Below are 15,000 nucleotides of genomic sequence, written 5' to 3'. Positions count from 1 at the left end.
GCGGCGGCGGCAGCGGCGGCGGCGGCGGCGGCGGCAGCGGCGGCGGCGGGTTTCCCTTCACCGCGCGCGCGCGCGGTGAGAGGGGGATCCGTTTGCTGCCGTCTCCAGGCGGCGAGGTAGACCTGGTGCCGGCGGGGACCCGGGGCGCCGCGCGCCGCACCCATCGCGCCCCATCCACAAGCGTCGTTGGTCGGCGTTTGGGGGGCCAAGACGGTGGCACGCGGAGCCCGGTTCGGCGCCCTGCCGTCCTGGCAGGTGCTGGGTAGACCTGTTGCCCTCGGCCGGCCTTTGTACCTGACGGCCGAATGCTGGGTAGACCTGTTGCCCTCGGCCTGCCGTTTTACCGGCCGGCCTAATGCTGAGTAGACCTGTTGCCCTCTGCCGGCCGTGTTACCGGCCGGCCTAATGCTGGGTAGACCTGTTGCCCTCGGCCGGCCTTTGGACGTGGCGGCCTAATGCTGGGTAGACCTGTTGCCCTCGGCCGGCCTTTGTACCTGACGGCCGAATGCTGGGTAGACCTGTTGCCCTCTGCCGGCCGGCCTAATGCTGGGTAGACCTGTTGCCCTCGGCCGGCCTTTGGACGTGGCGGCCGAATGCTGGGTAGACCTGTTGCCCTCGGCCGGCCTTTGTACGTGGCGGCCGAATGCTGGGTAGACCTGTTGCCCTCGGCCGGCCTTTGGACGTGGCGGCCTAATGCTGGTTAGACCTGTTGCCCTCGGCCGGCCTTTGTACCTGACGGCCGAATGCTGGGTAGACCTGTTGCCCTCGGCCTGCCGTTTTACCGGCCGGCCTAATGCTGAGTAGACCTGTTGCCCTCTGCCGGCCGTGTTACCGGCCGGCCTAATGCTGGGTAGACCTGTTGCCCTCGGCCGGCCTTTGGACGTGGCGGCCGAATGCTGGGTAGACCTGTTGCCCTCGGCCGGCCTTTGTACCTGACGGCCGAATGCTGGGTAGACCTGTTGCCCTCTGCCGGCCGGCCTAATGCTGGGTAGACCTGTTGCCCTCGGCCGGCCTTTGGACGTGGCGGCCTAATGCTGGGTAGACCTGTTGCCCTCGGCCGGCCTTTGGACGTGGCGGCCGAATGCTGGGTAGACCTGTTGCCCTCGGCCGGCCTTTGGACGTGGCGGCCTAATGCTGGGTAGACCTGTTGCCCTCGGCCGGCCTTTGGACGTGGCGGCCGAATGCTGGGTAGACCTGTTGCCCTCGGCCGGCCTTTGGACGTGGCGGCCTAATGCTGGGTAGACCTGTTGCCCTCGGCCGGCCTTTGGACGTGGCGGCCTAATGCTGGGTAGACCTGTTGCCCTCGGCCGGCCGTGTTACCGGCCGGCCTAATGCTGGGTAGACCTGTTGCCCTCGGCCGGCCTTTGGACGTGGTGGCCGAATGCTGGGTAGACCTGTTGCCCTCGGCCGGCCTTTGGACGTGGCGGCCTAATGCTGGGTAGACCTGTTGCCCTCGGCCGGCCTTTGGACGTGGCGGCCGAATGCTGGGTAGACCTGTTGCCCTCGGCCGGCAGTGTTACCGGCCGGCCTAATGCTGGGTAGACCTGTTGCCCTCGGCCCGCCGTGTTACCGGCCAGCCGAATGCTGGGTAGACCTGTTGCCCTCGGCCGGCCTTTGTACGTGGTGGCCGAATGCTGGGTAGACCTGTTGCCCTCGGCCGGCCTTTGGACGTGGCGGCCTAATGCTGGGTAGACCTGTTGCCCTCGGCCGGCCTTTGGACGTGGCGGCCTAATGCTGGGTAGACCTGTTGCCCTCGGCCGGCCTTTGTACCTGACGGCCGAATGCTGGGTAGACCTGTTGCCCTCGGCCGGCCTTTGTACCTGACGGCCGAATGCTGGGTAGACCTGTTGCCCTCTGCCGGCCGTCTTTCCGGCTGGCCTAATGCTGGGTAGACCTGTTGCCCTCGGCCGGCCCTGGTACCGGCCGGCATAATGCTGGGTAGACCTGTTGCCCTCGGCCGGTCTTTGTCTCTGGCCACCCGCGGCGTGGTAGTCCTGTTACCGTCGGCCGGCCTTGCAGCCCGGCCGCCGCGCGATGGCGCCCCGTCTCTTCCATCGGACGCGCGGCCCCCTTGTCGTCTCTGCAGCGGCGAGCACGCCTTCGGCGGTCGGCCTGCACGTCCGGCATGACCGCGGGCACTGGCAGCCCAGCAGGCAGCCCTGCTCTCGCGTCTTCTTCCCCCCGGCGAAAGGCGGGGCGTGAAGGCGGGCGACTTTCGGTCCCAGCCGTGCCCAGGTGTCCCTGCCGGCTCCGTGCGCCAGCATCCACTGGCGAGCTCCGCCGGCCTCTTCCCCAGCCGCGGCCCCTGTCCGCTCCGCCGTCATGGTGCCGGCACCCCACTTCCCCAAGCGCTCCCCGACAGGAGCAGGCAGCGTTGTCGCGCCCCCTCCCCGTGCTCGAATGGACCGCGGCCCTGCTCCGGGCTTCATTTCTGCAGCGCGCTCGCTCGCTCGCTCGCTCGCTCGCGCGCTCCCTCCCTCCCCCCCCCCTCCCCCCTCCCCCCGGCCGCCCACCCGCCGCGCTGCCGCCCTGCCGCAGGCTTGAGCGGCGCCGGGGCGGAGGAGGAAGGAACGCCACCAAAGCAAAAGGCTCCGAGAAAGCTGAACAGAGAGCTTCTTTGACCAGGGACAGACGGCGCCAATCATCCCGCCGCCATCCCTGCTTGTGCACCAGGCTCTCCGCCTGCCGACCTCGGCATCAGCCTCCCGCCGCCGCCGTGTAAACTGCCCGGTGGGACCGTGGGCGGGGGCAGGAAGAGGCTGAAAGTGCTGCCAGGGAGGCTGATGGCGGAGGGCGGGGTCGCCCCCAACCGACAATGGGCAGGGCCCGAGGCAGTCTGAAAGCGCTGCCAGGGAGGCTGATGGCGGAGGGCGGGGTCGCCCCCAACCGACAATGGGCAGGGCCCGAGGCAGTCTGAAAGCGCTGCCAGGGAGGCTGAGGGCGGGGGGCGGGGCGCCCCCAACCGACAATGGGCAGGGCCCGAGGCAGTCTGAAAGCGCTGCCAGGGAGGCTGAGGGCGGGGGGCGGGGCGCCCCCAGCCGACAATGGGCAGGGGCCCGAGAGAGTCTGAAAGCGCTGCCAGGGAGGCTGACGGCGGGGGGCAGGGCGCCCCCAGCCGACAATGGGCAGGGGCGGGGAAAGTCTGAAAGCGCTGCATGGGAGGTTGATGGCGGAGGGCGGGCTCGCCCCCAGCGTTAATGGGTGGCTGCGGAAGACGGGGCAGGGACAGGGAGAGGGCAGGCGGCTTCGTGCCGGCCCCGGGCGCCTCGACAGCGAGCCCTCACGGCCCCCCAAACCCGCGCCGAGGCCCCAAGAGCTCTGCAGACCTTCCGCGGAAGAACCGGCCCGAAAGCGGCCACCCGCTTGCCGACGGCGGCGCCGGTCGCCTCGATGCAGCCGCCTCCGTGGGGCGGGAAGGGGCAGGGCGAGTTGTGCCAGGGCGCGGCGGCTTTGGGCCGAGTTTCGCTGCACGTACGTGCTTCCCCTGGCTGTGCTGCGGCCCGTGAGGTTCTGTTTTGTGGTGGGGGGGGGCTCTGTAGGTAGGGTCTCTGGGGGACGGGGGAGGAGGCGTGGGGTAGGGAGGACGCCGTTTGGGGGGGTCAGTGTGTCAGCAGGGCGAGAACCGGGCACAGGCCCTCCGTCAGCTCGGCTGTGGGCCCAAAGGGATCACAAATAAGATTTGGCAAGAGTTTTGTTTTCCGGAAAAGATTTTCTTTCCGAGTAAATAGAAGAGGCAATCATTCAAAAAAGGCAAAGAGGAAATGAAACAAATCAAATCAAATCAAAACAAAACAAAACAAAACAAAACAAAACAAAACGAAATAAAATAAAATAATAAAATGAAATGAAAAGAAATGAAATGAAATGATGAAATAAAATGTTGTCGAAAATATGTCTTGGTCTTGAAATCGATTCTGCCGGGCGGGGCAAGGCTGCTGGAGCACTTGGGCTCCGGAGCGTTAAGAGGCTGTGGGGTTTCCCCGGCTCCGAGATGGTACAAGGATGCCTCGTCTACCCGGATCCGCGAAACGTGGCCCGTCCCGCGGCGGCCAGGTCGACGCGGCTCCGGGGCCGGTGGCGTGGGACCGCCGTCGCCGGCGAAGGCGCAGCGGCGGCGGCCGTGGCCGCGACGACCAGGTCTACACGACTCCGGGAAACTTGGCCGGTCCCGCGGCGGCCAGGTCTACTGGGCTCCGGGATGGGCGGCCGCCGTGGCCGCGGCGACCAGGTCTACCCGCCTCCGGGACCGGCGGCGTGGGTCCGCCGTCGAGGGCGAGGGCGCTGCGACGGCCGCGGCGACCGGGTCTACCTAGCTCCGGTGCGACCCGGGCTGCGTGCAGCATGGCGAAGGTAGACCTGTGGTCCGCATCACGGCGTGGGCAGACCTGGTGTCCGCAGCATGGAGCGGGTAGACATGTTGTCCGCCGCATGGAGTGGGTAGACCTGTTGTCCGCGTAATGGAGTAGTTAGACCTGGTGTCCGCAGCTTGGAGTGGGTAGACCTGTTGTCCGCAGCAAGCCGTGGGTAGACCTGGTGTCCGCAGCATGACCTGGGTAGACCTGGTGTCCGCAGCTTGGTAGACCTGTTGCCCGTTTCATGGCTGGGTAGACCTGGTGTCCGCAGCAAGCCGTGGGTAGACCTGGTGTCCGCAGCTTGGTAGACCTGTTGCCCGTTTCATGGCTGGGTAGACCTGTTGTCCGCAGCATTGAGTTGGTAGACCTGGTGTCCGCAGCATGCCCTGGGTAGACCTGGTGTCCGCAGCTTGGTAGACCTGTTGCCCGTTTCATGGCTGGGTAGACCTGTTGTCCGCAGCATTGAGTGGGTAGACCTGGTGTCCGCAGCATGCCCTGGGTAGACCTGGTGTCCGCAGCTTGGTAGACCTGTTGCCCGTTTCATGGCTGGGTAGACCTGGTGTCCGCAGCAAGCCGTGAGTAGACCTGTTGCCCGTTTCATGGCTGGGTAGACCTGGTGTCCGCAGCATGCCCTGGGTAGACCTGGTGTCCGCAGCTTGGTAGACCTGTTGCCCGTTTCATGGCTGGGTAGACCTGGTGTCCGCAGCAAGCCGTGGGTAGACCTGGTGTCCGCAGCTTGGTAGACCTGTTGCCCGTTTCATGGCTGGGTAGACCTGGTGTCCGCAGCAAGCCGTGAGTAGACCTGTTGCCCGTTTCATGGCTGGGTAGACCTGGTGTCCGCAGCATGCCCTGGGTAGACCTGGTGTCCGCAGCTTGGTAGACCTGTTGCCCGTTTCATGGCTGGGTAGACCTGTTGTCCGCAGCAAGCCGTGAGTAGACCTGTTGCCCGTTTCATGGCTGGGTAGACCTGTTGTCCGCAGCATGCCCTGGGTAGACCTGGTGTCCGCAGCTTGGTAGACCTGTTGCCCGTTTCATGGCTGGGTAGACCTGTTGTCCGCAGCATTGAGTGGGTAGACCTGTTGCCCGTTTCATGGCTGGGTAGACCTGGTGTCCGCAGCTTGGTAGACCTGTTGCCCGTTTCATGGCTGGGTAGACCTGGTGTCCGCAGCATTGAGTTGGTAGACCTGGTGTCCGCTACATACCCTGGGTAGACCTGGTGTCCGCAGCTTGGTAGACCTGTTGCCCGTTTCATGGCTGGGTAGACCTGGTGTCCGCAGCATTGAGTTGGTAGACCTGGTGTCCGCAGCATGCCCTGGGTAGACCTGTTGTCCGCAGCTTGGTAGACCTGTTGCCCGATTCATGGCTGGGTAGACCTGGTGTCCGCAGCAAGCCGTGAGTAGACCTGTTGCCCGTTTCATGGCTGGGTAGACCTGGTGTCCGCAGCATGCCCTGGGTAGACCTGTTGTCCGCAGCTTGGTAGACCTGTTGCCCGTTTCATGGCTGGGTAGACCTGTTGTCCGCAGCAAGCCGTGAGTAGACCTGTTGCCCGTTTCATGGCTGGGTAGACCTGGTGTCCGCAGCATGCCCTGGGTAGACCTGGTGTCCGCAGCTTGGTAGACCTCTTGCCCGTTTCATGGCTGGGTAGACCTGTTGTCCGCAGCAAGCCGTGGGTAGACCTGGTGTCCGCAGCATGCCCTGGGTAGACCTGGTGTCCGCAGCTTGGTAGACCTGTTGCCCGTTTCATGGCTGGGTAGACCTGGTGTCCGCAGCAAGCCGTGAGTAGACCTGTTGCCCGTTTCATGGCTGGGTAGACCTGGTGTCCGCAGCATGCCCTGGGTAGACCTGGTGTCCGCAGCTTGGTAGACCTGTTGCCCGTTTCATGGCTGGGTAGACCTGGTGTCCGCAGCAAGCCGTGAGTAGACCTGTTGCCCGTTTCATGGCTGGGTAGACCTGGTGTCCGCAGCATGCCCTGGGTAGACCTGGTGTCCGCAGCTTGGTAGACCTGTTGCCCGTTTCATGGCTGGGTAGACCTGGTGTCCGCAGCAAGCCGTGGGTAGACCTGGTGTCCGCAGCTTGGTAGACCTGTTGCCCGATTCATGCCTGGGTAGACCTGTTGTCCGCAGCAAGCCGTGGGTAGACCTGGTGTCCGCAGCTTGGTAGACCTGTTGCCCGATTCATGCCTGGGTAGACCTGTTGCCCGCAGCATTGAGTTGGTAGACCTGTTGCCCGTTTCATGGCTGGGTAGACCTGGTGTCCGCAGCATTGAGTTGGTAGACCTGGTGTCCGCAGCATGCCCTGGGTAGACCTGGTGTCCGCAGCTTGGTAGACCTGTTGCCCGTTTCATGGCTGGGTAGACCTGTTGTCCGCAGCATTGAGTTGGTAGACCTGGTGTCCGCAGCATGCCCTGGGTAGACCTGGTGTCCGCAGCTTGGTAGACCTGTTGCCCGTTTCATGGCTGGGTAGACCTGGTGTCCGCAGCTTGGTAGACCTGTTGCCTGTTTCATGGCTGGGTAGACCTGGTGTCCGCAGCAAGCCGTGAGTAGACCTGTTGCCCGTTTCATGGCTGGGTAGACCTGGTGTCCGCAGCATGCCCTGGGTAGACCTGGTGTCCGCAGCTTGGTAGACCTGTTGCCCGTTTCATGGCTGGGTAGACCTGTTGTCCGCTGCAAGCCGTGAGTAGACCTGTTGCCCGTTTCATGGCTGGGTAGACCTGGTGTCCGCAGCATTGAGTGGGTAGACCTGGTGTCCGCAGCTTGGTAGACCTGTTGCCCGTTTCATGGCTGGGTAGACCTGTTGTCCGCAGCATTGAGTGGGTAGACCTGTTGCCCGTTTCATGGCTGGGTAGACCTGTTGTCCGCAGCAAGCCGTGGGTAGACCTGGTGTCCGGAGCTTGGTAGACCTGTTGCCCGATTCATGCCTGGGTAGACCTGTTGTCCGCAGCAAGCCGTGGGTAGACCTGGTGTCCGCAGCATGCCCTGGGTAGACCTGTTGTCCGCAGCTTGGTAGACCTGTTGCCCGTTTCATGGCTGGGTAGACCTGTTGTCCGCAGCAAGCCGTGAGTAGACCTGTTGCCCGTTTCATGGCTGGGTAGACCTGGTGTCCGCAGCATGCCCTGGGTAGACCTGGTGTCCGCAGCTTGGTAGACCTGTTGCCCGTTTCATGGCTGGGTAGACCTGTTGTCCGCAGCAAGCCGTGGGTAGACCTGGTGTCCGCAGCATGCCCTGGGTAGACCTGGTGTCCGCAGCCTGGTAGACCTGTTGCCCGTTTCATGGCTGGGTAGACCTGGTGTCCGCAGCAAGCCGTGGGTAGACCTGGTGTCCGCAGCATGCCCTGGGTAGACCTGGTGTCCGCAGCTTGGTAGACCTGTTGCCCGTTTCATGGCTGGGTAGACCTGGTGTCCGCAGCAAGCCGTGAGTAGACCTGTTGCCCGTTTCATGGCTGGGTAGACCTGTTGTCCGCAGCATGCCCTGGGTAGACCTGTTGTCCGCAGCTTGGTAGACCTGTTGCCCGTTTCATGGCTGGGTAGGCCTGGTGTCCGCAGCATGCCCTGGGTAGACCTGGTGTCCGCAGCTTGGTAGACCTGTTGCCCGTTTCATGGCTGGGTAGACCTGGTGTCCGCAGCAAGCCGTGGGTAGACCTGGTGTCCGCAGCTTGGTAGACCTGTTGCCCGATTCATGCCTGGGTAGACCTGTTGTCCGCAGCAAGCCGTGGGTAGACCTGGTGTCCGCAGCTTGGTAGACCTGTTGCCCGTTTCATGGCTGGGTAGACCTGTTGTCCGCAGCATTGAGTTGGTAGACCTGTTGCCCGTTTCATGGCTGGGTAGACCTGGTGTCCGCAGCATTGAGTGAGTAGACCTGTTGCCCGTTTCATGGCTGGGTAGACCTGGTGTCCGCAGCTTGGTAGACCTGTTGCCCGTTTCATGGCTGGGTAGACCTGGTGTCCGCAGCATGCCCTGGGTAGACCTGGTGTCCGCAGCTTGGTAGACCTGTTGCCCGTTTCATGGCTGGGTAGACCTGGTGTCCGCAGCAAGCCGTGGGTAGACCTGGTGTCCGCAGCTTGGTAGACCTGTTGCCCGTTTCATGGCTGGGTAGACCTGTTGTCCGCAGCATTGAGTTGGTAGACCTGTTGTCCGCAGCAAGCCGTGGGTAGACCTGGTGTCCGCAGCATGCCCTGGGTAGACCTGGTGTCCGCAGCTTGGTAGACCTGTTGCCCGTTTCATGCCTGGGTAGACCTGTTGTCCGCAGCAAGCCGTGGGTAGACCTGGTGTCCGCAGCATGCCCTGGGTAGACCTGGTGTCCGCAGCTTGGTAGACCTGTTGCCCGTTTCATGGCTGGGTAGACCTGGTGTCCGCAGCAAGCCGTGAGTAGACCTGTTGCCCGTTTCATGGCTGGGTAGACCTGGTGTCCGCAGCATGCCCTGGGTAGACCTGGTGTCCGCAGCTTGGTAGACCTGTTGCCCGTTTCATGGCTGGGTAGACCTGGTGTCCGCAGCAAGCCGTGGGTAGACATGGTGTCCGGAGCTTGGTAGACCTGTTGCCCGATTCATGCCTGGGTAGACCTGTTGTCCGCAGCATTGAGTGGGTAGACCTGGTGTCCGCAGCATGCCCTGGGTAGACCTGTTGTCCGCAGCTTGGTAGACCTGTTGCCCGTTTCATGGCTGGGTAGACCTGTTGTCCGCAGCAAGCCGTGAGTAGACCTGTTGCCCGTTTCATGGCTGGGTAGACCTGTTGTCCGCAGCATGCCCTGGGTAGACCTGGTGTCCGCAGCTTGGTAGACCTGTTGCCCGTTTCATGGCTGGGTAGACCTGGTGTCCGCAGCAAGCCGTGGGTAGACCTGGTGTCCGCAGCATGCCCTGGGTAGACCTGGTGTCCGCAGCTTGGTAGACCTGTTGCCCGTTTCATGGCTGGGTAGACCTGTTGTCTGCAGCAAGCCGTGGGTAGACCTGGTGTCCGGAGCTTGGTAGACCTGTTGCCCGATTCATGCCTGGGTAGACCTGTTGTCCGCAGCATTGAGTGGGTAGACCTGGTGTCCGCAGCATGCCCTGGGTAGACCTGGTGTCCGCAGCTTGGTAGACCTGTTGCCCGTTTCATGGCTGGGTAGACCTGGTGTCCGCAGCAAGCCGTGAGTAGACCTGTTGCCCGTTTCATGGCTGGGTAGACCTGGTGTCCGCAGCATGCCCTGGGTAGACCTGGTGTCCGCAGCTTGGTAGACCTGTTGCCCGTTTCATGGCTGGGTAGACCTGTTGTCCGCAGCAAGCCGTGGGTAGACCTGGTGTCCGGAGCTTGGTAGACCTGTTGCCCGATTCATGCCTGGGTAGACCTGTTGTCCGCAGCATTGAGTGGGTAGACCTGGTGTCCGCAGCATGCCCTGGGTAGACCTGTTGTCCGCAGCTTGGTAGACCTGTTGCCCGTTTCATGGCTGGGTAGACCTGTTGTCCGCAGCAAGCCGTGAGTAGACCTGTTGCCCGTTTCATGGCTGGGTAGACCTGGTGTCCGCAGCATGCCCTGGGTAGACCTGGTGTCCGCAGCTTGGTAGACCTGTTGCCCGTTTCATGGCTGGGTAGACCTGGTGTCCGCAGCAAGCCGTGGGTAGACCTGGTGTCCGCAGCATGCCCTGGGTAGACCTGGTGTCCGCAGCTTGGTAGACCTGTTGCCCGTTTCATGGCTGGGTAGACCTGGTGTCCGCAGCAAGCCGTGGGTAGACCTGGTGTCCGCAGCATGCCCTGGGTAGACCTGGTGTCCGCAGCTTGGTAGACCTGTTGCCCGTTTCATGGCTGGGTAGACCTGGTGTCCGCAGCAAGCCGTGGGTAGACCTGGTGTCCGCAGCTTGGTAGACCTGTTGCCCGATTCATGCCTGGGTAGACCTGTTGTCCGCAGCATTGAGTGGGTAGACCTGGTGTCCGCAGCATGCCCTGGGTAGACCTGGTGTCCGCAGCTTGGTAGACCTGTTGCCCGTTTCATGGCTGGGTAGACCTGGTGTCCGCAGCAAGCCGTGGGTAGACCTGGTGTCCGGAGCTTGGTAGACCTGTTGCCCGATTCATGCCTGGGTAGACCTGTTGTCCGCAGCATTGAGTGGGTAGACCTGGTGTCCGCAGCATGCCCTGGGTAGACCTGTTGTCCGCAGCTTGGTAGACCTGTTGCCCGTTTCATGGCTGGGTAGACCTGTTGTCCGCAGCAAGCCGTGAGTAGACCTGTTGCCCGTTTCATGGCTGGGTAGACCTGGTGTCCGCAGCATGCCCTGGGTAGACCTGGTGTCCGCAGCTTGGTAGACCTGTTGCCCGTTTCATGGCTGGGTAGACCTGTTGTCCGCAGCAAGCCGTGGGTAGACCTGGTGTCCGCAGCATGCCCTGGGTAGACCTGGTGTCCGCAGCTTGGTAGACCTGTTGCCCGTTTCATGGCTGGGTAGACCTGGTGTCCGCAGCAAGCCGTGGGTAGACCTGGTGTCCGCAGCATGCCCTGGGTAGACCTGGTGTCCGCAGCTTGGTAGACCTGTTGCCCGTTTCATGGCTGGGTAGACCTGTTGTCCGCAGCAAGCCGTGGGTAGACCTGGTGTCCGCAGCATGCCCTGGGTAGACCTGGTGTCCGCAGCTTGGTAGACCTGTTGCCCGTTTCATGCCCTGGGTAGACCTGTTGTCCGCAGCTGGGTAGACCTGTTGTCCGCAGCAAGCCGTGGGTAGACCTGGTGTCCGCAGCATGCCCTGGGTAGACCTGGTGTCCGCAGCTTGGTAGACCTGTTGCCCGTTTCATGGCTGGGTAGACCTGGTGTCCGCAGCAAGCCGTGGGTAGACCTGGTGTCCGCAGCATGCCCTGGGTAGACCTGGTGTCCGCAGCTTGGTAGACCTGTTGCCCGTTTCATGGCTGGGTAGACCTGGTGTCCGCAGCAAGCCGTGGGTAGACCTGGTGTCCGCAGCATGCCCTGGGTAGACCTGGTGTCCGCAGCTTGGTAGACCTGTTGCCCGTTTCATGGCTGGGTAGACCTGGTGTCCGCAGCAAGCCGTGGGTAGACCTGGTGTCCGGAGCTTGGTAGACCTGTTGCCCGATTCATGCCTGGGTAGACCTGTTGTCCGCAGCATTGAGTGGGTAGACCTGGTGTCCGCAGCATGCCCTGGGTAGACCTGTTGTCCGCAGCTTGGTAGACCTGTTGCCCGTTTCATGGCTGGGTAGACCTGTTGTCCGCAGCAAGCCGTGGGTAGACCTGGTGTCCGGAGCTTGGTAGACCTGTTGCCCGATTCATGCCTGGGTAGACCTGTTGTCCGCAGCATTGAGTGGGTAGACCTGGTGTCCGCAGCATGCCCTGGGTAGACCTGTTGTCCGCAGCTTGGTAGACCTGTTGCCCGTTTCATGGCTGGGTAGACCTGTTGTCCGCAGCAAGCCGTGAGTAGACCTGTTGCCCGTTTCATGGCTGGGTAGACCTGGTGTCCGCAGCATGCCCTGGGTAGACCTGGTGTCCGCAGCTTGGTAGACCTGTTGCCCGTTTCATGGCTGGGTAGACCTGTTGTCCGCAGCAAGCCGTGGGTAGACCTGGTGTCCGCAGCATGCCCTGGGTAGACCTGGTGTCCGCAGCTTGGTAGACCTGTTGCCCGTTTCATGGCTGGGTAGACCTGGTGTCCGCAGCAAGCCGTGGGTAGACCTGGTGTCCGCAGCATGCCCTGGGTAGACCTGGTGTCCGCAGCTTGGTAGACCTGTTGCCCGTTTCATGGCTGGGTAGACCTGTTGTCCGCAGCAAGCCGTGGGTAGACCTGGTGTCCGCAGCATGCCCTGGGTAGACCTGGTGTCCGCAGCTTGGTAGACCTGTTGCCCGTTTCATGCCCTGGGTAGACCTGTTGTCCGCAGCTGGGTAGACCTGTTGTCCGCAGCAAGCCGTGGGTAGACCTGGTGTCCGCAGCATGCCCTGGGTAGACCTGGTGTCCGCAGCTTGGTAGACCTGTTGCCCGTTTCATGGCTGGGTAGACCTGTTGTCCGCAGCAAGCCGTCGGTAGACCTGTTGCCCGTTTCATGGCTGGTAGACCTGTTGTCCGCCGCCGGCCTGGAAGTACTCCAAGGGGTCGCTGTTTCTCGCTGCCTCCGGCTATGTCATCGTAGAAGGCGGCGTGCGCCACTGCGCCCCCTCGGTCACGTACATCGGTTCTCTTTCCGGCCTCCGCCGCTTCGGGCCCATCTGTCCGTATTATGGGAACGAGGTGACGGGCCGTATCCCCACAGGCTGTTGCTGTGCCTGTGTCCGTGGCGGAGAAGGGCGGACGCGCGTGCGGTCGCCAGGGCCAGAAGAACACCGCCGATGTCGGGGCGAGTCGCGTGGCTTCGTCCGGCTTCCCGTCTTACCCAGTTCGACTGGGACAGGTTAGCCCAGAGAGAGAGACCGATGCGATCCGAGAGCCGCTCCCCGGCCCAGGCGAGGCTGCGTGCTCAGTCGGGGGAGAAGCGAGAAAGCCCCCAGAGAGACCGATGCGATCCGAGAGCCGCTCCCCGGCCCAGGCCGAGGCTGCGTGTTCAGTCCGGGGGAGAAGCGAGAAAGCCCCCAGAGAGAGCGATGCGATCCGAGAGCCACCGCGCTCCCCCGGCCCAGGCGAGGCTGCGTTGTTCCAGGCGGGGGAGAAGCGAGAAAAAGGCCCAGAGAGAGGGCGAGAAAGCCGCGAGTGTGTCCCGCTCCGGCCCGGCTGCTGCCGGTTTCGTGACAACGGGGAGCCGGGCGCCTGCTCGCTCCCCCGGGGATGGTGGCGGGCGAGGCGGCGGCGCCTCGCCCCTTTTCTGCCCGGCCTTAAGCCGGGGCCCCGCCCGCTCGCCGGGTGCGGCATTTCTTCGGCTGTCGGTCCCGGTGCACGCTGGTGGCCGGCAGCCGGGGCTGGATTTCTGTGGGGCCGGCCCGGGGTTGTGTTGAGCCTGCCCGGGCTTTCCCTGGCCCCCCTCCCCGAGAGCCCCCCGGGCGTGGCTCGCTTGGCCGAGGTTGGCTGCGCCTCGTTTCCCGCTCCCGACCTGTGTTGCCAGAGTTGTGTCCGTATCGAAAGGGCAGCGGGGGACATGCAGTGGGGCGTGTGGCCTCGCCTCTCGGCTTCGCTTGCTTGCCTGCGAAGGGGGGCTCGGTGACGGGAGTGTCCGGCCCTGCCGTGTGTTGTTGAAGTCGTCCCCCTTCCTCGGCCCTAAGCCGGGGACCCGCGTGTAGCGGGCAGAATTTTTCCGGGGCGGCGGTCGGCCGCGGTGGCCGGCCGTGTCCCCCCCCCCAGGACGGACCCCGCAACCCAACAGAGAGCGAGCGAGCGAGTGAGCCCCCGAGAGTGTGTCGTGGGCGGGGCGGCGGCGCCTCGCCCTTTCTCGGTATCGGCCGGGCGCGATCGAGGCACCGTGCCGGGGCGGCCCGTGGTGTCTGGCCTGCCCCGGCTGCCGTGGTTGCCGTTGCCGGCGGGGGCTGGGTTTTGCGAGCGGCTCCGTTCTTTTTTATTAAAGCGTGCCGGTGTGCGGGGCAGTGTGGGGGTGCCCGCCCGGCCTCCGTTCTTTTTCTCTCGCGGCCCTAAGCCGCGGCACCGAGAAGCGCGCGCTGACGAAGGGTCACGGGCCGCCACCGAAGCGAAAGCGAAAGGCGAGAGAGAAGGGCTGGCTGTGTTGGCGAGTGAGAAAAGAGACCGTATGTCCGGTGGTTGGAGGGGTTTTACGGGAGGAGTTGAGAGGCGCGTTCTCGCCCCCACCCCTGGCTCGTGACCCCCGTGGCTAGCACGGGTCGTGCGACGCATGGCGTGCTTTTTTTTTTAGTTTTTTTTTTGGTGCGGTGGCTTGCCCTTCCCCCCGGCTTTTTTTCCGGGTGGGAAGCCGATCGCTGCGAGGCGGGCGAAAGCCGGTGGCCCGCGGCGTGGTCGGTGGCAGCTGCTCCGTTTTCCGTTGTCTTGCGGCCCGCGGGCGGGTGGCGGCACCCCCCGCTCTCTTCCTCTGCTGCGTGATCGATCCCGAAGGTTGCAAGCGGCCCGCCGGCGTCGGGGGCCTAGGGAGCGTCGGGGAGGCTCGGCGGCGCCAAGGGAGGGCCTCTCGGGGACGTGTCCCGCTCGCACGCATGTTGGAGCCCTGCTCCGTTGCCGTTGTCCCAGGAACCCGCGGCCGCGGGGGCTCCCCGTTGCCCCGCGGCTGCTTTTCTTTCTGTCCCCGTCCGATCGATGAGGCTTTTCGGGTCGCGTCGGAAAGGGCCCCCGGCGGGCCGGCTCCTCCGGGCGAAGTCTCGGTGGTGTCCGGTCCCTCGAGCAGGGCGGTCTCCTGTCCAATTCGCTTCCCGTCGCAGGCGAGGTGTCGCTCCTTCCGCTTGCCGGGGAAGGAACATCTTTACCGTCCCAGGCTGTGTGATGGCCGCGTGGCCCCGTGAGCACTCAAGGTGTCCTTAAAACCACGCGAGGTGCCGGCGCTGGCCCTGGTCCGAGTTTAGCGTCCCGTGGGTGCCGGCCGCGAGCAGCACCGGGCGGCGGTGCGGCTCGAGCTTGAGCCGAGAGAAAACGAAACCAAACCCCCCCCCCCTCGAGAGCGAGAGAGAGTGAGAGGGCTGACGAGAACCGATGGCGGGGCCGGGGGAGCACGGACGGGGGAAAAGAGCCCGTTCCGCGCGCGCACCGCGCACGGCGCTCCTTTGTCGTGCCGCCGCCTGCTGCAGAGCGAGCCGCCCCGGCCTCGGGGCCT

Source organism: Sturnus vulgaris, unplaced genomic scaffold (assembly GCF_052056855.1).
Source record: "Sturnus vulgaris isolate bStuVul1 unplaced genomic scaffold, bStuVul1.hap1 Scaffold_189, whole genome shotgun sequence".
In the NCBI taxonomy this organism is placed as follows: domain Eukaryota; kingdom Metazoa; phylum Chordata; class Aves; order Passeriformes; family Sturnidae; genus Sturnus; species Sturnus vulgaris.
The sequence above is the reverse complement of the archived record's forward strand: the minus strand, read 5'-3'. Positions refer to the sequence as shown.